This window comes from Pelodiscus sinensis, unplaced genomic scaffold (assembly GCF_049634645.1).
Source record: "Pelodiscus sinensis isolate JC-2024 unplaced genomic scaffold, ASM4963464v1 ctg131, whole genome shotgun sequence".
In the NCBI taxonomy this organism is placed as follows: Eukaryota; Metazoa; Chordata; order Testudines; family Trionychidae; genus Pelodiscus; species Pelodiscus sinensis.
The window spans coordinates 75683-97418 of NW_027465961.1; the positions used below are offsets into that span (position 1 = coordinate 75683).

Here is a 21736-nt window from a genome sequence, read left to right on the forward strand (position 1 = left end):
TCTGGTTGCCTACTATATTTGCTTTTCTTACTGCGCATTGGGATAGTGTTTTCCTGTGCCTTTAATAAGGCTTCTTTAAAATACTGCCAGCTCTCCTGGACTCCTTTCCCCTTCATGTTAGCATCCCAGGGGATCCTGCCCATCAGTTCTTGGGGGGAGTCAAAGTCTGTTTTTCTGAAGTCCAAGGTGTGTATTTTGCTACTGTCCTTTCTTCCTTTGGTCAGGACCCTGAAATCTACCATCTCATGATCACTGCTTCCCAGGTTGCCACCCACCTCTACTTCCCCTACTAGTTCCTCCCTGTTTGTGAGGATGGTACCCCGGAAAAGCAATGCTGTGTCGAAAGAACACATCCACTTTTTTGGGAAAAAAATTGAAAAAGCAGACACGCTTTTTCGCCATCCCTGTAAACCTTGTTTTAGAAGGAAGAAGGGATGTGTCGAAAGAGGACTTTTCCCACAACATGCCAAATGTTGAGAAAGCCTCTTTTGACAGTAAATCAGAAAAAGATTTGCAGTGTAGACATAGCCTGGGAGGTGATAGAGCAGGTGAGGGTGGAGAGCCTCTCATTGGTAATGGGGAGCGCGAGTGGTGTCGGGCCGAGGACTCGGCTGGAGATCTGGTCCTAGTTCTCCTGTCATTTAGTGGTAGAGCTTGTGTTTTGGGCATTGGGAAATGGTGGTGGGTTGATGATTTGTGCCTCGCTGCTGAGTCTGCCAGTGCCTGCGGTGGAGGCCTGGGTGCAGCTGATACCCTGGGAGGTCTGGGGTTAGTGCAAGGCATGGAAGGGCAGTGAGAACTAGCCCTGTCATTTCTTGGTGGCCAAGGTGAAAACTGTGCTGGGGGCTCGCACTGCACTGGGAATATCGCCTGTTCTGGTGGCATCACAGGTTCTGGTGGTGCCTCTGTTAAACCAGGGCCCTTAGCAGGTGCCCATTTTGGTGGCTGGGGAGCTGGTTTCGCAGCCTGTTTAGAGCACGCTTTGGAGCCTGTTAGTGAGGAGGCTCGAGATCTTCCTATGCCTAAGGTGCCCGGTTCACCCCCCTTACGCGTTTGTGACGGGAAGGAGCAGGCTGGTGAGGGCTTGGTATTTGAGCACGCTTTCTGAGATGAAGGGCTTGTGAGGTTCCCTGAGGGGATGTTGCGCCCGAGCCCTTATTGCCCCTTTCAGAACTATGCGAGGAGGGGGGGAGGGAGGCTAGGGCTTTGTCAGTGGACAGCATGCGGGCTGTGAACTCTCTTTCCTTGTGAGTGTTTGCTGACAGCCTGCGACAATGGACACGGTGTTGCTGTACATGCGTGTCCCCCAAAGAACGCATGCATTTGCTGTGGCCATCAGTGGCTGGCATACAGTTCCGGCATTTCTCACATCTTTTGGCTTTAGGAGAGCCCGGCATCTCTCCCAGTGGCGGACTATGCCGCTTGTGACCATAGTTATGAGTAGAGAGCTGTCTGTGTCTCCGTATTGGGAGTTTTGTTTTGTTTGGTTTGTAGTTCGCCACAGCTTGCTGGTGCGTGGCAGTACACTGTTAAGCTAACTAAGCTATAAACAATCTGAAGGAGAAAAAACAGTCTGTTTTTAAATGTAAACTGTATTAAGAGGAACAGAATTAATGGGTAAGTCTACACTATCTATCTAAATAAACAGCTCATCTTAGTTTTGTATAGCGCGCTGAGGAGAGGGTGGGAGCTCTGTCCATAGCTGAGGGCGGCAAAGAAAGAACCGAGGGGAATCAGGCTGCGTCCGCTAACTTCAAAGGCGGGAATGCCGCTCACTGCTCGTGCAGCCCAACTGGACACTGCTCTGAAAGTCTCTGATCCGTGGCACTGGGATGAGCCCGATACCAGCAGTGGAGCACCTTGGGGACATCACTCGAAGAACAAGGCCCTTCTCGGGCACTGCTTTCTCTCCAGCATGGGCCAATGGGGCCCCCACCAGGATGAGGGCACGTTGTGCTTCCGCCTACGAGTGGCACCTGCTAGCCTAGTGAACCAAAGAGCATGACCAGCCCTGGGACCCCTCGCGGCAGCCCAAGGCACTCTGACTAGAGGGCAGCGTTAGCCTAGTTAGCATTTCAATAGCTCCCTCTGCAACAAGGGTAACTTGTAAGCTGCCAGCTCCTACTTGTGAAGCACCCGGGGAGATTCAGGACGCAGATCAGCGCAAGGGAGCAATGTCTGAACTCACAGCTGTAAGTCTCCTTTCCACCTCCAGGGATCTCTGCTCCACGTGGCTTCTGTCGGCGAGTGCACTCAGCACTGCTCCGTAGTGGGCCTGAGCAGCCCCATGCACTAACAGGGAAATCAAGGCATCAGTGCTTGGTTCTTCCCCGGGGTTTAACAGTTGTAGGACTGGCCAGCTGGCATCTTCTGGGACACCACGCCAGGGAACACAGCAGCCTCCCCCACCCACAATAATTGTCACCAGTTTTGCTAATGCCTAATACATGCCAAAGCAACCTAGGCGTGCAGCCGAAAAGCCCTATCCTCTTCGAGCTAGCAGGCCACACAATCACCTTGGGCTTGCCGCTTTTGAGACCTGAGGGTTGTGTGCAAGTGCTGTGCGTCTAGCTGGCTAACGTGCACTTTGTGTCACATTGCAGAGGAGGTGTTTGATTTACGGGCCAGGCCTCAGAGCTCCCTAAAGTCTCCTCGGGGATACAGAGCATATGGCCTGAGAAAGCCGTTCCAAGGGTGCCTGCCTTCTGAGCCATCAGGGAAAAGTTGCAGGGAGACAAAATGGGCAGGAGAAGGGCTAAAGAAAAGCTTCTCAGAGCTCCAACGAATTCCAAACTAAACAGCTCTTCTGCCCCAAGCCCTGGGCTGAAACGGAGAAAGATGCAGACTTCTTTCAGGCACTTGCTTCTAGATGTAGCAGAGCTCCAAGGCGGCACATAGCAGGAGGCCTGCCTCTCTCTGCTGCTCATCTTTCCCTGCCTTCCTTCTTTTCATGCCCTATCTGAATGCTTTGAAAAGCCTTCCCAGCATAGCTCCTGAGCTCGCTGGTCTCAAACAGTCTACTGCCACCAGAGGTCTGTTACTGGAGTGCCAGAGGTGGGCTGAGGTGGCAGCGGTAATTCGGTACTCTGTATAAAGTAGGGGCATCGTTTCTCCCCTTCTTCTGGCACCACACCAGTTAAATCCAGTCAGGCGTAGTTAAGCAACATACAAAACCTACAGGCTAGACAAACATCCAGGGCAGCCCAGGGGTCTGTCTGTCCAATCTCCCACCTGCTGGTGCTCAGGAGGCCCACCTTCTTCACAGGGTTGCTGGAGCCACTTTTACAGTGGGCATGCTGAGAAGTACTGAACCAAACTGCAACCCTGTTTGTAACAGGAACCCCTTCAAGTGTGTGGTGCAGCAGCTTCCCAGCCCCTATGACCTGGTTCTGAGGACAATTCAGGAAACCCTGTAACAGACAGCTATTTAATAGAGGGCCATAGGGAATGTTTCTTCCTCACTTCTCAGTTAGTGTCTGGCCTCTATCATGTAGCACAAAGACTTGTATCTCCAAAACTTTATTTTTACCCTCTCTTATGTCTCCATTACCCTCAGAGCGCCTTTAAACCCTGCTAAGCTATGCTCACAGCGTCTGTCTGACACAGGGCGCCAGTTAAAGCACCCAGGGATATAGACAGCCAGGCAAAGAGTGCCCAGCTCCGTTCCGTTCTAAGCTGTATTATCGACTCATCTGCAGTGAACTCTTGGTAGCCAGCTTAGAGCAGATCAGTCTTTCCCACGTGCGTCTGCAGCCTGAGCAAGGAAAGCTCTGTAACCAGAGCAGATGGAGGCCCCACTTTCCAACACATTAGAGATATTACCCAGCGACCCATGCTCTGCTGCTTCCCACGCCATGCCAGTGTGGGGAAAATCCAATAACTCCAATTGTGTCTAAAGGGGGGACTGTGCAAAAATCAAAACTCTCTAAAGAAAACTGCTGTAAGGGTTAAAAAGTTTTCCAGGCCTCTCTTCCTGTAACAGAGAGAATCAAATTAACTCTAATCAAAGACCCTTACAAATGACTATCTCAAATTCATGGATACTCCTAGTCTGTCACAAATTATCATGTAAACTCTTATCTTTGTCACAGTTTGCCTTGTAGACTTCTCCACTCAAGTTCTCATGTGGCTTTGTGTACTGTAAAAACTTACTTCTAGCACTCCTGGGGTGAACAGAAGTCTCAGAGTACTTCTGCTGAGACTTTGATATGTTAAAGAAGAACAATCCACAACTGAACTGTCTAAGCATACTGTATAAAGATTCCCTGAATCTGTGTGTCAGTGCTGCTTCACTCTTGGAAGTGACAGCCTGCATGCATGCATCATAAAGTTTTCTCTTCTAGGTTTCTTTCCTGCCTCACTGATTTGACCTCCAGCCTCGGACCCTTCTGGGGGCTCTGTACCCCAGGGGAGCGAGATTTCCCCCTCAATTTGGTGTCAGAAGTGGGATGGCTTGGAACTCCAGTTGGAAAGGCTGATGACGGGGAATGGGAACGGACTACAGCGCGCATCTGGAGGGTAAGGGATCCATTTAAAATCCCCCAGTCCGCCTCCCTGTTCTCGTCACCAGCTGGACCGGCTGGCGGTAAGAGTCATCTTTTACTTAAAATTTTTTGTCAAGAGGCTTGAGGGAAACTTAAAACGAAAACACTGGGTATAGCCAAATAGGGGTTGGATTTTGTTGTTGTTGTTGCTGACTGATTGGTGGCGAGTCCAAGCACATGGTTTTGAGTGAGTGAAGTCCGGAGTGGGACCGCAGCCGCACCAGTGCTGTCAGTGTCACTGCACAGCTGCTGAAAGCAAGGGCGGTTTCCCCCGGCACATAAGGAGTGTGAGTGAAGCTGACAGTTTGTGTGGACTCCCACACTATCCTTGGAGAGGGTAGTGTTGCTGGACGCCTGTGCTATCCTTGGAGAGGGTAGTACTGTTGGGCTCCTGTGCTGTCCTTGGACAAGACAGTGCTAACATGGATAAGATTGCTCCCTCAAGTCTGTCTCCTACTGAGAGAAAAGGTTTCTCACAGCCTGGGACTCCCTTGTCTCAGATGATCAGTCAGCTAGGTATTGCCTGCAGGTTTAAAACTAAGGAGACTTAAGGAATTATTGAGCATTTGGAATGGCTATACTCAGGGGAATTCCCAGAATAAATGGCAACTAGAGCTTTGACTTACAAAAGCTTGCTTATCTTAGAGTTTTCCTCGAGGAAAAACATCCTAACCAGATGGAATATTGGTGTCTCTGGGAGGATGTGGCAGTAAAAAAAAAAATCAGAGCATTATGGCTAGCAAAAAAGATTCTATTGAAAAGCTGCAGCAAGAATTGGCTACTCTAAAGAAACAGCTTGATTCCCCAGATGTGCCATCTGCACCCCCACCCGCTTTGGACCCTTGTCAGCTGAACATTCTTTCCTGTTATCTCCCTTTTCTCTTGTAAACCTTATGGGACCTGACTTGTTGTGTAAATTGGGTGCAAACCTTCTCTGTAGAGAGGAAGGGATCTTTGTTGACCTTCCCCCCTATCAGGCTCCAAATTTGATGGCATTACTACTCTCAGAGGAATCTGATGAGACCTCAGGACATACACCCCTCCTGGACCTCTCAGATGTCCCAGAGACATTGTGGGCAGCCCATGTGAATGAAGTGGGGTTGCTAGCCTCTGCAACACCAGTGCAAATAACATACAGACACAACAAGCCTTTCCCAAGGGTAGCCCTGTATCTATTGGATAGGGAGGCACAAGAGGGCATTAAGCCTGTAATCTCTTCCCTCCTTAAACAAGGGATACTTGTTTATACAACTTCACCATGTAATACACCTATACTACCTGTGAAAAAGCAAATCTATAGATTTGTAGAAGACCTAAGAGTCATTAATAAGTTTGTAATCCCTAGATTTCCAGTAGTACCTAACCTGGTTTTCTGTAATAGATTTATGTTCTGCCTATTTTTCTATTCCAGTGCATAAGAATTCCCAATTTCTCTTTGCCTTTTCCTTTCAGGGTCATCAATTAACCTGGACATGTTTTTGTAAAGTTATTGTAAAAGCCCTACTTTGTTTTCTCAGGTTTTTAAAAAACTGACCTTAATTCTCTCTCTCTTCCCTGCAGTTCTGTGTTAGTTCAGTATGTTGATGATGTGCTAATTGCTAGTAAAACTAAGGAAAGATGTAAAACTGATACCTCATATGTGTTAAAGTGTCTTGCTAATAAGGGTCACAAGGCTTCCAAAGCCAAATTGCAGTTTGTAAAACAAAGAGTTCAGTACTTAAGGACATTTACTTTCAGGAGATGGCCGCCAGTTAACACCTGAGCGAATCTCACATGGTTTTTCCATTCCTCACCCTTTCACCAAAGTCAGGTACACAAATTTCTGGGTACTGCAAGATATTGCAGACAATGGATTCCTAACTTTTCTGAACTCACCAAACCCCTTACTATTCTATTCTTAATCTTAGCTCCTGACCCAGTGACCTGGTCCCCAGAATGTGAATCTGCTTTCCTTTCCCTTAAAACTCTTCTCTCACAGCCACCTGTTCTAGGCTTACCTAAATATAGCAAGCCTTTTACTCTGTTTTGTCATAAACAGGATGGAATTGCAGCTGGAGTTCTCTGTCAGCTCCTTGGGCCCACACCTCGTCCAGTAGCTTATTTTTCTGCAACACTGGACTCAGTAGCCCGTGGGTTCCCACTTTGTCTGAGGGCAGTTGCAGCTGCTGCTGAATTACTTTAAAAAGGCCCAACCTGTCACATTAGGCCACAGCATTATCTTACAGGTCCCTAATGCTGTCTCTGCTCTCTTACAGCGACACTGCACCCAGCACCTATCTGTTCAGAGACAAACCCTGTATGAGAATGTTATCCTCTCTTTCCCAAATGTGGTAATTCAAAGATGTAATGTACTTAACCCAGCTACTTTTTCTCCTTTACCCTCTAATGGTAAAGCACATACCCATAACTGTGAAGAATTGCTTGAGCACTGTGTAAAACCTCCCCAAAAATTTGTCTGATCAACTGCTGGAAAATGCAGATCTTGTATTGTATACTGATGGCTCATGTAAAAGAAATTCAGTTGGTAAACTAAAGGCTGGATATGCAGTGGTCTCAGATAATAATGTTTTAGAGGTTCTTTTCTCTTCCAGGAATCAAAATCAGCTCAGGCTGCTGAGCTCATCGCTTTAATTCGTGCTTGCCTTTTAGCTTCCGGACAGTCTGCTGCCATTTATACTGACCCAAAGTATGCTTTCTCTGTCTGTCATGCCACAGGACAAATTTGGAAACAACAAGGTTTCCTTACCTCTTCTGGCTCTGCTATCTCTCATGGTCCCCTTATCTCCCAACTCCTTGATGCTATTCAGCTACCCACATCCCTCTCTATTACCCATTGCCCGGCCCACACAGGTGCCACTGATCCTGTTTCTCTGGGTAATGGGAATGCTGATGCAGCAGCCAGACATGCGGCAGCACATGGACCTCTGGCTCCCTTTCAGATTCTGGTCTCTCTTTCCCTCCCTGTTTCTTTGCAGGACCTGATAGAACTACAGCAAGCTGCTCAACCTGAAGAGAGAAACCTTTGGGAGAAAGCAGGCTGCTCCTTATCCCCAGCTGGGATAATGGGTGCACCTGATGGCTGCCCAGTCGCCCCAAAAATCTCTCACATGGCAGCTTGCTCAGGTGTCTCATCAAATGACACACATGAGCAAAAGGGGGGTGGCCTCACAAATCCCAAAACAATGGTACGCCCCAGGCGTGCACCTAGAAGCTCTCAAGAATATCTAATTCATGTTTGATTTGTAAGCAGTTTAATGTTGCAGGAGGCCCACAGGCTAGCAGCCACACAGAAAGAAGAAACCTAGACATAAAATGCAGTTAGGAGAGCTTGCACCTGCGGGTAAAGGAAGCCCTCCCAGTACCTACTGATGTACCGTGCCACAACATCCAACCAGGCGACTACGTGTTCGTGAAGGAACATCGCAGAAAGAATTCCCTGACAGCCCGGTGGGAAGGACCGTTCCAATTGCTGTTCATCACCCACACAGCAGTAAAGGTGAAGGAGGGCCCCTCGTGGATCCACGCAAGTCATGTACGCCGAACTGCAGATCCAACAGAGCTGATTGACCCCGTCACCCAGGACCCCTCCCTGGAGGAATCACCTGAGGACGAGGTTCAGCGGACCGAGGCGGCAGACTCTCAAACCAGACTGTCACCAAACCGGCCTCCACCAGGAACTTCGAGGTACAACCTGAGAGGTAGGACTGTACCAGCAAAGACCTACAGGTGAGCCTGGCGCCCTGTAGCTCTCACAAAGGGGAATCCATTCCAGTATTGAGTGAACTAAGAGACTACGAAATCTCGAAGAGTGCCTGCAGAGGCAAGCCAAACAATACTAACTGATTAAGTTTAGTTAAAAGACTGCTTTGCTAGTTGCTAGATAATTACTATATTATTATTATTATTATCCTTTCTACTTTAGAAATTTAAGATACTATACTAGGATGAGGATTGTTTTCCTTCTTTTAGTAGTCAGAATAGCCTTAGTATATAACTTTCCCCACCCTTTTTGGGAAGCCCTGCAAAAGGTTGTGTCCCTCACCAATACAAGTGACTGTTGGATATGTGAACAGCTTATAATAGGCTCTGAAGGCCTTTTACCATTACAGTTTATCCCAACTCCTGCCTCCCTGTGGACCAGACCCCTAAAATTCAGATTTACTGGTAGTCAGTACTCTACAGGAGATCGGGAGTGGGTAAATGCCCAGAATGATAACACTGTGCCAGAAGTACATAGTCATGGGGGGGAACAGGCAGATTTGGCATAAAAATCTAATTGCCTCAGAGATTCCCCTTACTCAAGCATTACATCCATCAGGGAATGCTTCCCTTATGTTTCCCTTATGTTTTAAAAGCAATATTGGCACTGGTAAAGATCTGGGGGTGAATGGGCAGTGGATCATTTACCCAACTGATAAAGAAAACCTCCCTCTAAGATAAGAATTCATCCCAGCAAAAGAAAAATACCTAAGAATGTCTAGAATAACTTTGAGTAATACTCCAATAGGAGTATTAAAGGGGGGAATTGTGGGGAAAATCCAATAACTCCAATTGTGTCTAAAGGGGGGACTGTGCAAAAATCAAAACTCTCTAAAGAAAACTGCTGTAAGGGTTAAAAAGTTTTCCAGGCCTCTCTTCCTGTAACAGAGAGAATCAAATTAACTCTAATCAAAGACCCTTACAAATGACTATCTCAAATTCATGGATACTCCTAGTCTGTCACAAATTATCATGTAAACTCTTATCTTTGTCACAGTTTGCCTTGTAGACTTCTCCACTCAAGTTCTCATGTGGCTTTGTGTACTGTAAAAACTTACTTCTAGCACTCCTGGGGTGAACAGAAGTCTCAGAGTACTTCTGCTGAGACTTTGATATGTTAAAGAAGAACAATCCACAACTGAACTGTCTAAGCATACTGTATAAAGATTCCCTGAATCTGTGTGTCAGGGCTGCTTCACTCTTGGAAGTGACAGCCTGCATGCATGCATCATAAAGTTTTCTCTTCTAGGTTTCTTTCCTGCCTCACTGATTTGACCTCCAGCCTCGGACCCTTCTGGGGGCTCTGTACCCCAGGGGAGCGAGATTTCCCCCTCACCAGACACGTACAAGTCTCGCTGGGTGTGGCTCTGCCTGCCATTGACTTAAAACATCAGTCTGCTGAGGGATGACTGCTCACATCCGGCCAGAGCCAGAGCCAGAGATGCAAGGCAGTGTAATGCTGATGCTCAAGATGGGAGTTCAGGGGAATCTTACATTTTCACCATAGATGGTGAACTAGGACATATCGGTATGTGAGAAGGAGTCTGACCTGAAATCTCTGGGCAACAACTTCCTGTGGCAATGAGTTCCACAGTGTAATTACTGTTGCATGGAAAAGTAATTCCTTTGATCAGTTTTGGATCTTCCATCTTTTAAATTGGTTGACTTGAATTGCTCTTATGTTATTAGACCTGAAGAACAGAAGTTCCTGATCTACTTTCTCTAGACCATTAGAGCAGCCATTATTTGATGTACTTTTTTATGTTTCGTGTTATTCATCTCTCTTCTAAGGGAACCCAGATCATTTAGTCTCTCTTCATATGATGTCAATTCCAGTAGCAAGCTGTGTGTCTATAACAACACTGAAGTGGTTGGTGTGACAAAGTGTTGGCTTTGTTGTGCCGCATGTGGTTTCTTCTGTCCTGAAGAACCCCATGTGTGTGCCTCAGTTTCCCTGAGCACTGCAGAATAGCTAGATGGAAATGGGAACTCTCACTGAGGGAGGCAGCAAACAGCAATATGCTTGGAGAGGTATTCCACTGCCCACAAGTGCTTTGCAGAGGCCCCTGGCACTGGCTGTTGTCGGAGGACAGGATGCTGGGCTAGATGGACCACTGGTCTGAGCCAGCCTGGCCGCTCTGAGGTTCTGGGTGGTTAAGGCATTGGACCGTGCAATGCCAGCCCAGCAGCATTTGAATTCGGGTCAGTGGCAGGGCCCTTTTCTTCAGAGACACCGGCTATGCAGGCCAGGTTCTGGGTGGTTAAGGCATTGGACCGTGCAATGCCAGCCCAGCAGCATTTGAATTCGGGTCAGTGGCAGGGCCCTTTTCTTCAGAGACACCGACTATGCAGGCCAGGTTCTGGGTGGTTAAGGCATTGGACCGTGCAATGCCAGCCCAGTAGCATTTGAATTCGGGTCAGTGGCAGGGCCCTTTTCTTCAGAGACACCGGCTATGCAGGCCAGGTGCTGCTGCTGCTTGCGGGATTGCCACGCTCACACATGCAGCAGAGCTGACCCATGACACAGCTGCAATCCAGCTCAGGAGCCTTGGGGGAGGCAGTGAGAAGGCAGCGCTGGGTGGTGATGGGGACGCTGGGGTGAGTAATGCAAACACTGTGCACTCTGTATTGCCCTCCACTCTGTGAGCAGCTTGCGGTGTGGCACGTGGCAGGCTATCACAGGAAGCACGTTATATATCTCTCCTGTGCACTGGGACCCCCTTTCTCTTGATAACCCCTCTGCTGGAGTCAATCGCGGAGGCTGACTTCTCACAGCTGAAACAATGACTTCTCTAAGGAGTCTTAAGGGGTCTCGCTCGCTCTCAGGGGACTTCCACACTCCCCCAGGACACTACTCTTCACCAAGACTGTCCCTGCCTTCCTTGCTGGGTAGTGCAGTGTCATATCAGAGCAGGAGAGCAGCTGCTAAGAGGAAATACTTTCCCCACCCCACAGAGCGACTGGGCAAACAAACAGCCTGTGCCTGAAGCCGACATTGAGAGTGCAGATGAGCTTCTCACAAGCAGACATTTGGTTAAACACTGGAATAAGTTGCCTAGGGAGGTTGTGGAATCTCCATCTCTGGAAATATTTAAGAGTAGGTTAGAGAAATGTCTATCAGGGATGGTCTAGACAGTATTGGGTCCTGCCATGAGGGCAGGGGACTGGACTCGATGACTTCTCAAGGTCCCTTACAGTCCTAGTATTCTATGATTCTATCTAGGCCAACTCCCAGGTTTTTCACTCTAGATTGGGCCTGCAATTAATGCCTGGCTTGAGGGGGCACACAGACTGCCCTACTCCATCCTGGTTTACGGACCCAGCGACACGCGTTGAGCTCAGCTCGCTCTCTGGGGCTGCCCACAGGTACACGCTGGCCCCAATGTGACTGCGATTCCAGAGCGGGAGGCGCAGGCACTGTCACGAAGTAAAGGACTGGATGACCAGCACTGTCCAGACTTGAACAAGAACAGCCAAGTCTTTGGCGCTGCTGCTGAGGAGGGATCTGAAGACCACTGCTCCATCTCCCTCGGGCGATGACCTTCTCTGCTTTTCCTGCTATGTCTTTGCCAATCTCCCCTTCCATGGGCTTCTCGGCAGGGCGGTGCTTGCTATTGCTGGACTTGGCAGCCGGAGTTGGACCCCCAGGGTATACCTTGCCCCAAATAACCCAAAAAAGGTGGCCTTGGAGTCTTGACAAATAACAGTATCAGAAGGGTAGCTGTGTTAGTCTGAATCTGTAAAAGTGGCGAGGAGTCCTGTGGCACCTTATAGACTAACTGAAGTGTTGGAGCATAAGCTTTCGTGGGCAAAGACCCACTTCATCAGATGCATATAGTGGAAATTTCCAGAGACAGGTATAAATATGCAGGCCAGAACAGGCTAGAGATGACGAGGTGGATCCAATCAGGGAGGATGAGGCCCACTTCTAGTAGCTGATCTGGAGGTGTGAATACCAAGAGAGGAGAAGCTGCTTTTGTAGTTAGCTAGCCATTCACAATCTTTGTTTAATCCTGAGTTGATTGTGTCAAACTTGAAGATGAACTGGAGCTCAGCAGTTTCTCTTTGAAGTCTGGTCCTGAAGTTTTTTTGCTGCAGGATGGCTACCTTTAGATCTGCAATTGTGTGTCCAGGGAGATTGAAGCGTTCCCCTACAGGTTTTTGTATGTTGCCATTCCTAATATCTGATTTGTGTCCATTGATTCTTTTACGTAGGGACTGTCCAGTTTGGCCGATGTATACAGCAGTGGGGCATTGCTGGCACATGATGGCGTATATTACGTTAGTAGATGTGCAGGTGAATGAGCCAGTGACGGTATGGCTGATCTGGTTAGGTCCTGTGATGGTGTTGCTAGTGTATACATGTGGGCAGAGTTGGCACTGAGGTTCGTTGCATGGATTGGTTCCTGAGTTAGAGTTATGATGGTGCGGTGTATAGTTGCTGGTGAGAATATGCTTCAGGTTGGTGGGTTGTCTGTGGGCGAGGATTGGCCTGCCTCCAAAGGCCTGTGAAAGCGAGGGATCATTGTCCAGGATGGGTTGTAGATCACTAATGATGCGTTGGAGAGGTTTTAGCTGAGGACTGTGGGTGATGGCCAGTGGTGTTCTGCTGGTTTCTTTCTTGGGCTTGTCCTGTAGAAGGAGGCTTCTGGGTACACGTCTGGCTCTGTTAATCTGTCTCCTCACTTCCTCGTGTGGGTATCGTAGTTTACAGAATGCTTGTTGAAGATCTTGTAGGTGTAGGTCTCTGTCTGAGGGGTTGGAGCATATGCGGTTGTACCTCAGTGCTTGGCTGTAAACAATGGATCGTGCGGTGTGTCCGGGATGGAAGCTGGAGGCATGCAGGTAAGCATAGTGGTCGGTAGGCTTTCGTTATAGGGTGGTGTTTATGTGACTGTCACTTATTTGTACTGTGGTGTCCAGGAAATGGACCTCCTGTGTAGACTGGTCCATGCTGAGGTTGATGGTGGGGTGGAAGCTGTTGAGTCTCCTTCCCATGGGTCCAGATGATGAAGATGTCATCGATGTAGCGTAGGTAGAGAAGGGGTTTAAGTGGATGAGAGCTGAGGAAGCGTTGTTCCAGGTCAGCCATAAACTGACAAATACAGTGAACTTTCACTGGGGTTGAAGTGATAAGTCGCCGGCAAGAGGCCCAGTGCCCGAAACATGCACAGAGATGTGTGGGTGTGTAAAGTAGGACCCTTGTAGTGTGCCATGCCACAGAGACAGCAGGTGGAGGGGGAGGTGAATGCAGTCTGTGAGTGCCAAAGCAGTGTGCGCAGTGCAGCCGGGGTCGCGCACTGCCCAGACAGGCCCAGCTGCAGGGAGGTATTCTGTAGTATTGCGCTGGTCTCGGGGCTGCCAACCAGGGGGGCAATGGCCGAGAGGTCCGGGCCACATACAAGGGGCCAGACTCCTGGCCATTGCCATGGAAGTGATGGCTGGGAGCTCCCTGCCGCTGTTCAATCATGGCATTTAAATCGCAGTGGCTTGTGCTTGCCACCCCAACCCCAGCAGCTGAATGGGGAGGAAGGGAAAGGAGAGTGGGGGCCAGGCAGGCCTGTGTGCAGGGTGCAAAAGCACCTCCCCAGGGTCCCCCAGTAAGTGTGTTCCAGACGGCCGGGGGAAGGCAGGAGCAGTGTGCTACCTGAGTCCTCCCCGTGCTCCAGCTGCCTGGGGGAAGGCAGAAGTGGCGTGCTGCCTGAACTTCCCTGTGATGGGGCGGACAAAGCCCGACCTCCCTGCTGGAGGACTTTCAGCACCCTGGCCAGCAGCTTGAGCAGTGGAGAGGTCCTCTGAGTAGGGTAGAGGGGCAGCCTTCACTGCAGCCAATCAAGGTACGGCAGGCTGCTATATAAGGACCTGCTAGCTAGGGCTAGTCAGTTCTGTCCTGGAGCTGAACCCAGGCAGACCTCTGGGCGGGCTGACTGGGGAACACCAGAACCTTGGACAGCTCCATGTGGGAGCTGGGCCCTCAGAACTGAGCGGAGCTAGACCCTGCAGCTAAAGGCTAGTCAGTGGCAACTCTGTGGAACCCTGGACAAGGGGAATTCAACGACAAGGCCCTAGAGACGGGCTGGATGAAAACGGCATCCTGGGGAAGTGGCCCAGGTATGTGATCACAATTACTAACCTTGAAACTTGGCAGGTAGCTGCTACATATAGGGTCCCTGGGCTGGGACCCAGAGGAGTGGATGGGGCTAGTTCCCCCCCCCTTGCAAACCACACCCGAGTGGGGGTGGTGGTGGTAAAAGAAGAGGTCTGAACCTCGGCCAAGGAGTGGACTTTGACTTTCCTGCAGACAAGCGAGTTAAATACTGCAAGGCCCCTTAAGCCACCAAGGGGCGCTTGCGCCCAGGACTGAACCTCTTACATGCCCCCCATGTTCCGGCCAGCCAGGAGAAGGCAGGAGTGGCATGTTGCCTGAGTCTCCCGCCCCCGCATAGTCCTGCTGGCCAGGGAAAGGCAGGAGCGGCACGCTGCCTTCCCCACACACACCTCCCCATGCTCCGGCCAGCCGGGGGAAGGCTGGAGCTGATTTTCCCACTTACTTGGGAAACCATGGGGGGGTGCAGTCACACCCTGGCGGTCCACATTTACAAGGCCTGCATACGGACCTGGCAGGAGACATGCAACAGCAGGAAGTTGATTGTTCAGAACTGGTTCCACGGCTGCCCTCTTCCTGCACTTTGTTCTTGTGAAAGGTGCTGGTCCAGGTCCTTGCTGGCAGTCGTGTGTGGTGGCTGCTCTGCCTGGCAGCGGTTGGGCAGCGCACTTCCCAAGGGCGCGCGTGCTCAGCAGTGGAATCGCCAGCGCCGCAGTAGCCAGGCAGCGTGCAGTTCACATAGCACAGGTAGGGAAAGTGAGACTGAATTCGCTGGAGTGTAACAAGAACAAAACAAGCTTCGAAGCAAGAAGAAAACCAAGGACGGTTTTCTATGGTGGGGAGGCCCTTGCCAAGCTGGGAGGAGCTGAAAATACTTGGGAGGACAGGATTAAAATCTAGTTTGATCTGGACAACCTGAGAAAAGGTCTCAAGTAACAGCATACTATTCAGTGAGGGCTAATGCAAAGTGCTCCCCGTAGGGAGGGGCACACAGTCACACGCACACAGCATGGCAAGCGACTGCATAGGAAGGAGTCCTGCAGGAAGGAAACTAGATGTTCTAGAGGATCCAGGCTAAATGTGTTATCAGGAGTGCTGTGAGCAAGGCACAAGAAGTAATCATTTCACTTTACTCTGTGCTGATTAGGCTGCAGTATTGACTCCAGTTCTGGGCACCACGTTTCAGGAAAGATTTGGAGAAAGTCCAGAGAAGAGCAACACAAATGATTAAAGGTCTAGAAAACATGTGCTAGGAGGGAAGACAGAAACAAACTGGGTTTGTTTAGTAGGAAGCGGCCATGAGAGCAATTTTCAAGTACATTAAAAGATTGTTACAAGCAGGAGGGAGAATAGTGTTTTAATCTCAGAGGACAGGCCAAGAAGCAATGGGCTTACATTGCAGCAAGGGAGGTTTAGGTTGGACATCAAGAAAAGCTTCCTGCCTGTCAGGGTGGTCAAACACTGGGATACATTGCCGGGGGGGGGGGGGACGGGATTGCAGAATGACGGGATGGGGGGGGGGAACGGGATGGGACTCCACCAAATGAAATTAATGGGTAGCAGGTTTAAAACTAATAAAATAAAGTTCTTCACACAGCGTGTAGTCAACCTGTGGAACTGCTTGCCAGAGGAGGCTGTGAAGGCTAGGACTATAATAGAGTTTAAAGAGAAGCTAGATAATTTCATGGAGGTTAGGTCCATAACAGGCTATTAGCCAGGGGATAGAAATGGTGTCCTTGGCCTCTGTTTGTCAGAGGCTGGAGAGGGATGGCAGGAGACAAATCGCTTGATCATTGTCTTCGGTCCACCCTCTCTGGGGCACCTGGTGCTGGCCACTGTCGGCAGACAGGATACTGGGCTAGATGGACCTTTGGTCTGACCCAGTACGGCCGTTCTTATGTTCTTATGTAATCTCCAGCACTGGAGATATGTAAAAGCAGGTGAGGCAAACCTCTGTCAGGGATGGTCTGATTGTATTTATTCCTGCCAGGAGTACAGGGGACTGGACTAAATGACTGTTGAGGTCCCTTCCTGTCCGCTGAGCCTATTATTCCAGGACAAGGGACAACTGGGAAGCTGCATGTAAACACTATTTCTCAATACATTTCCCTGCATCAAGCCCTACTGTAGATTCACAATTCCTGGCACTCTTCCTTTGCCCCAGTTTCATAAGGTGCCATGTCATTCATCACTCCTAGGTATGGAATAAAGCCATGATATCAATCATAACTAAGTACGGTTCCTGACAATCCCCCCCCCCTCCCCATTTCCCTGCATATGACAATCCCTCACTTACTATCACGATTGTACAAGCACCTTCCTAAAAGTTCTGGTCTCCCTCTTCCGCTGGCCCATGCAAGTGCATCATGACTTATGCTACCAGAAACACCCTGCCCCAGCCGTGACGGAAGCACTTTCTGCTCAACTTCACCAGTTCGCGCTTGGTGACTGCCATTGCGCCATGCAAGAGCAAATGGCTCACCTTCAGCATCACAGTACTTACGAGACACACAGGCCACAAGAATGTGGCCAACGTTGAAGGCCCAGGCACCCAAGCGTGTGCAAAGCGTGCCAGCCAAGCACACCCTCAGCCACCTGCAACCTCTGAGCGTCCTAGGCCACGTGCGGCCAGGACACACTTACCCCAGGCAGAAGGGAGCATGTGGGTGTTATCTCCATTTATGACAATCCGTTAGTGGGAATCAAGCCCCAGCCTGTGCACAAATACAGACTCCAGACCCAGGTGGTACGAACTTTTCCAGTGCAGCCCATATCGGAATCCATAAACTGGCCTCTGTGGTCCGCATAATATACCCTATGCAGTCTCGACGAGGAGTCCTGTGGCACCTTATAGACTAACTGAAGTGTAGGAGCATAAGCTTTCGTGGGCAAAGACCCACTTCGTCAGATGCAAGTCTGCGTACTCATGCGCTCCCAGCACCTTGGAAACCCCTTCCACAACCAGCACCTTCCCTTGGTGCACATCTTGCACTCAGCCTCGTTCAGAGAATCCCAACTGCCTCTGCAGCCCCCAGGCCCACTCTCCCCACAGCTGGCTCTCCAAGGCTGAGCTGATTAGCTGCGGGGTAGACAGCTTCCAGAGGATTTTAGCCACGTTTCTGGACTGGCCCAGCCGCCCTCCCGCATGCACCATGATGCTGGGGGGGGGGGTAGGGGAGGGGTGAGCTGCTCTCAGTGCTCCAGCAATGTCTTTGTGCAGAAGTCGGACCCGCAGCTTGTCGGCCCAGGTTGTGAAGATGGGATCCCAGCAGTCGGTGTGTACAGCTGGTCTACCCAGGGCATCAGTGGCTGCACCGAGAGCTGCAACTAACCTCAGCCAGTTTGAAACTGCCACTGGAGTGCCCTCCTGAGTGCTCTGCCTGTTTGCGGAGGCTGCTCCAATGGGGACGGCTCTGTGCTGCCCAGAGCGGGCTTGGCAGGGCGCGCTGGGCATATAGCAACAGCTTTCTGTCACACACAAGGTAGGCAGTCAAGGTCCACCATTGTACCACAAACCAGGGTGACCTGCTGGCTGCCGCTTCCCTCAGGTCTCACTGGCCAGGAACGGAGAACCGCAGGGGCCATGCCTGCAGATGTTCAAGGTCCCCTGAATGGTGGCCTGCCAGCGGATAACCCAGAAGGCAGGCTGCCCACCACTGCTACAGACAGGCTGCCTGGCCTTGCTCACATGCCTGTCTTTCCAAACCACCAGCGTAGCTATTGACATGGTGGGAACGTAATTACCCGGCATTGTGGTACCAGCCAAGCGGCAGTGTTTTGTAACCATCAGCGATCAGCAGACCCTTTCTGCCACCAAGAAATACAAAAAGAATTGGGAGGGGGGGGTTGATGCTTCCCATTCCGAAGCCCACACGCTGCAGCACACTGTGTTATGTAAGTGCCAGTTTTCTCCAGTCGCTTTGCAAATCTACTGCTCCAGCATTTTAAGTGGGCTTCTGATTTCACTCAAACATGGGTTTAATGACTGTGAGGAGGTGAGGGAAGATACAGGGCAGCTGGGCAGTCATGAGTAAGGGGTTAGTTTGGACAGGCTCTTAGGGATTGTGTGAAAAAGGTAAATACAATGTTTCAAATATAGTGTTGGCTCTTTTTTACTTGAGCTTCTAGCCAGATGTGGGGGTCCTGGGAATGTTCCAGTTGGAAGTAGAGATGGATGCTCCCTAGTATTGTCTCATTGATTTACAAAGAACCTACCAAGTCCTCCTTCTGTAAACACAGGCAGAACCAAGCAACAAAAGCAGGAGTTTCTTCGCTTACCGATAGCCTCAGGCCCCCAAACGCCTCTTTATCTGCTTTCCTGGTCACACCCTATGCTCACATGCTAGTGCAGGGCAACCTTCTTGCTGTTTGCCTCATCTCGCTCTCTCTGTTCTTGTCAGTTTTCAGTTTGTGTGTGCTCCTTTCCCTCGTACCCCTGGACTCCCAAAGCTGAGGAGAACCCTCGGGCCCTCGGTACTCTTAAATTAAATTCTTAAATTAATGGAGATTGCCTATCTCCTAGAACTGGAAGGGACCTTGAAAGGTCATCGAGTCCAGCCCCCTGCCTTCACAGCAGGACCAAGTACCATCCCTGACGAATTTTTGCCCCAAATCCCTAAATGGCCTCCACAAGGACTGAACTCACAAGCCTGGGTTTAGCAGGCCAATGCTCAAACCACTGAGCTATCTCTCCCCCCTACTTGTTTTTGGGCAGGCTGTTTTGCCCTTGTTTAGATTTGGCCCCTGAAGTTTCTTTTACCACTGAAATGAAGAATGAGTTTTTATCTCAATCCATAAAAAGGTTTTATCCAACTCATAATAGCACATCTTACATTCTTAACGGTCCCAATAATGTCTAAAATAAAGACACACTCTGGTGATTTGAAATGTCTCTCCCCACCCTTCACAAAACAACAGCTATTTGCTGACTCTTAGAAACACCTAGCAAATTAATAGGGACCTGTCTCGCCTGTTCCACAAGAGCAGGGGTGGGAACCGTTTTTGGGTCGGGGGCTGCTGACTCACAGAAAAAAACAGTTGGCGGCCGCACACAAGTAAGCAGCAAAAAAACCAAAAAAACAAACAACCACCACCCCTAACAGACTGGCTAACCTAGTGAGGAGGGCTTTAAACTAAGTTTGACGAGGACAGGTGAGCAAAGCCCATGGGTAAGTGGAGAACATGGAGACCTGGGAGATGGGTCAGAAATGGAAGGGACCATGGGCTATAATGGCAGAGAGAAAGGAGGGTGAGGGCAACACTGGGAGGCAAGGTCAAATCAGTATCTTAGATGCCTATATACAAATGCAAGAAGTATGGGTAATAAGCAGGAAGAACTGGAAGTGCTAATAAATAAGTACAATTATGACATTGTTGGCATCACAGAAACTTGGTGGGATAATACACATGATTGGAATGTTTGTGTAGAAGGATACAGCTTGCTCAGGAAGGATAGACAGGGAAAAAAGGGAGGAGGTGTTGCCTTATATATTAAAAATGAACCCACTTGGAGTGAGGTGGATATGGACATAGGAGATGGAAGCATTGAGAGTCTCTAGGTAACGCTAAAAGGGGTTAAAAACAAGGGTGATGTCATGCTAGGAGTCTACTACAGGCCACCTACCCAGGTGGAAGAAGTGGATGAGGCTTTTTTTAAACAACTAACAATATCATCCAAAGCTCAAGATTTGGTGGTGATGGGGGACTTCAACTATCCAGATATATGTTGGGAAAATAACACAGTGGGGCACAGACTATCCAATAAGTTCTAGGACTGCATTGGAGACAATTTCTTATTTCAGAAGGTTGAAAAAGCTACCGGGGGGGAGCTGTTCTAGATTTGATCCTAAAAAATAGGGAGGAACTGGTTGAGAATTTGGAAGTGGAAGGCAGCTTGGGTAAAAGTGATTATGAAATCATAGAGTTCACAATTCTAAGGAAGGGTAGAAGGGAGAACAGCAAAATAGAGACAATGGATTTCAGGAAGGTGGATTTTGGTAAGCTCAGAGAGCTGATAGGTAAGGTCCCATGGGAATCAAGACTAAGGGGAAAAACAACTGAGGAGAGTTGGCAGTTTTTCAAAGGTACATTATTAAGGGCCCAAAAGCAAGCTATTCCGCTGCGTTGGAAAGATAGAAAGTCTGGCAAAAGACCGCCTTGGCTTAACCACGAAATCTTGCAAGATCTAAAAATTAAAAAGGAGTCATATAAAAAATGGAAACTAGGACAAATTACAAAAGATGAATATAGGCAAACAACACAGGAATGCAGGGGCAAGATTAGAAAGGCAAAGGCACAAAATGAGCTCAAACTGGCTACGGGAATAAAGGGAAACAAGAAGACTTATAATAAATACATTAGAAGCAAGAGGAAGTCCAAGGACAGGGTAGGCCCACTGGTCAGTGAGGAGGGAGATACTGTAACAGGAAACTTGGAAATGGCAGAGATGTTTAATCACTTCTTTGTTTCAGTCTTCACCAAGAAGTCTGTAGGAATGCCTAACATAGTGAATGCTAGTGGGAAGGGGGTAGGTTTAGAAGATAAAATAGAAAAAGAACAAGTTAAAAATCACCTAGAAAAGTTCGATGCCTGCAAGTCACCAGGGCCTGATGAAATGCATCCTAGAATACTCAAGGAGCTGATGGAGGAGGTATCTAAGCCTCTAACTATCATCTTTGGAAAATCACGGGAGACAGGAGAGATTCTAGAAGACTGGAAAAGGGCAAATATAGTGCCCATTTTTAAAAAGGGAAATAAGAGCAACCCAAGAAACTACAGACCAGTTAGTTTAACTTCTGTACCAGGGAAGATAATGGAGCAAGTAATTAAGGAAATTATCTGCAAGCACTTGGAAAGTGGCAAGGTGATAGGGAACAGCCAGCATGGATTTGTAAAGAACAAATCATGTCAAACCAATCTGATAGCTTTCTTTGATAGAATAATGAGTCTTGTGGATAAGGGAGAAGCAGTAGATGTGGTATACCAAGACTTTAGTAAGGCGTTTGATATGGTCTCGCATGATATTCTTATCAATAAACTAGGCAAATACAACTTAGATGGGGCTACTGTAAGGTGGGTGCATAACTGGCTGGATAACCGTACTCAGAGAGTAGTTATTAACAAGTTCACAATCCTGCTGGAAAGGTATAACAAGTAGGGTTGTGCAGGGGTCTGTTTTGGGACCAGCTCTGTTCAATATCTTGATCAACGATTTAGATATTGGCATAGAAAGTACGCTTATTAAGTTTGTAGATGATACCAAGCTAGGAGGGCTTGCGACTGCTCTGGAGAATAGGGTCAAAATTCAAAATGATTTGGACAACCTGGA

At 49.0% G+C, this 21736-nt stretch overlaps 2 protein-coding genes across 2 annotated transcripts in view; both read right to left on the reverse strand.

The window, feature by feature from the left end:
- IHO1 (interactor of HORMAD1 1) overlaps positions 1 to 2304 on the reverse strand; it is an 11644-nt gene extending 9340 nt beyond the window's left edge. The window contains exon 1 of the mRNA XM_075917363.1: positions 2189 to 2304. The gene's annotated coding sequence lies outside the window, so the exon portion shown is untranslated. The remainder of the gene's footprint in view (positions 1 to 2188) is intronic.
- PRRT3 (proline rich transmembrane protein 3) overlaps positions 1 to 21736 on the reverse strand; it is a 131442-nt gene that overhangs the window by 32052 nt on the left and 77654 nt on the right.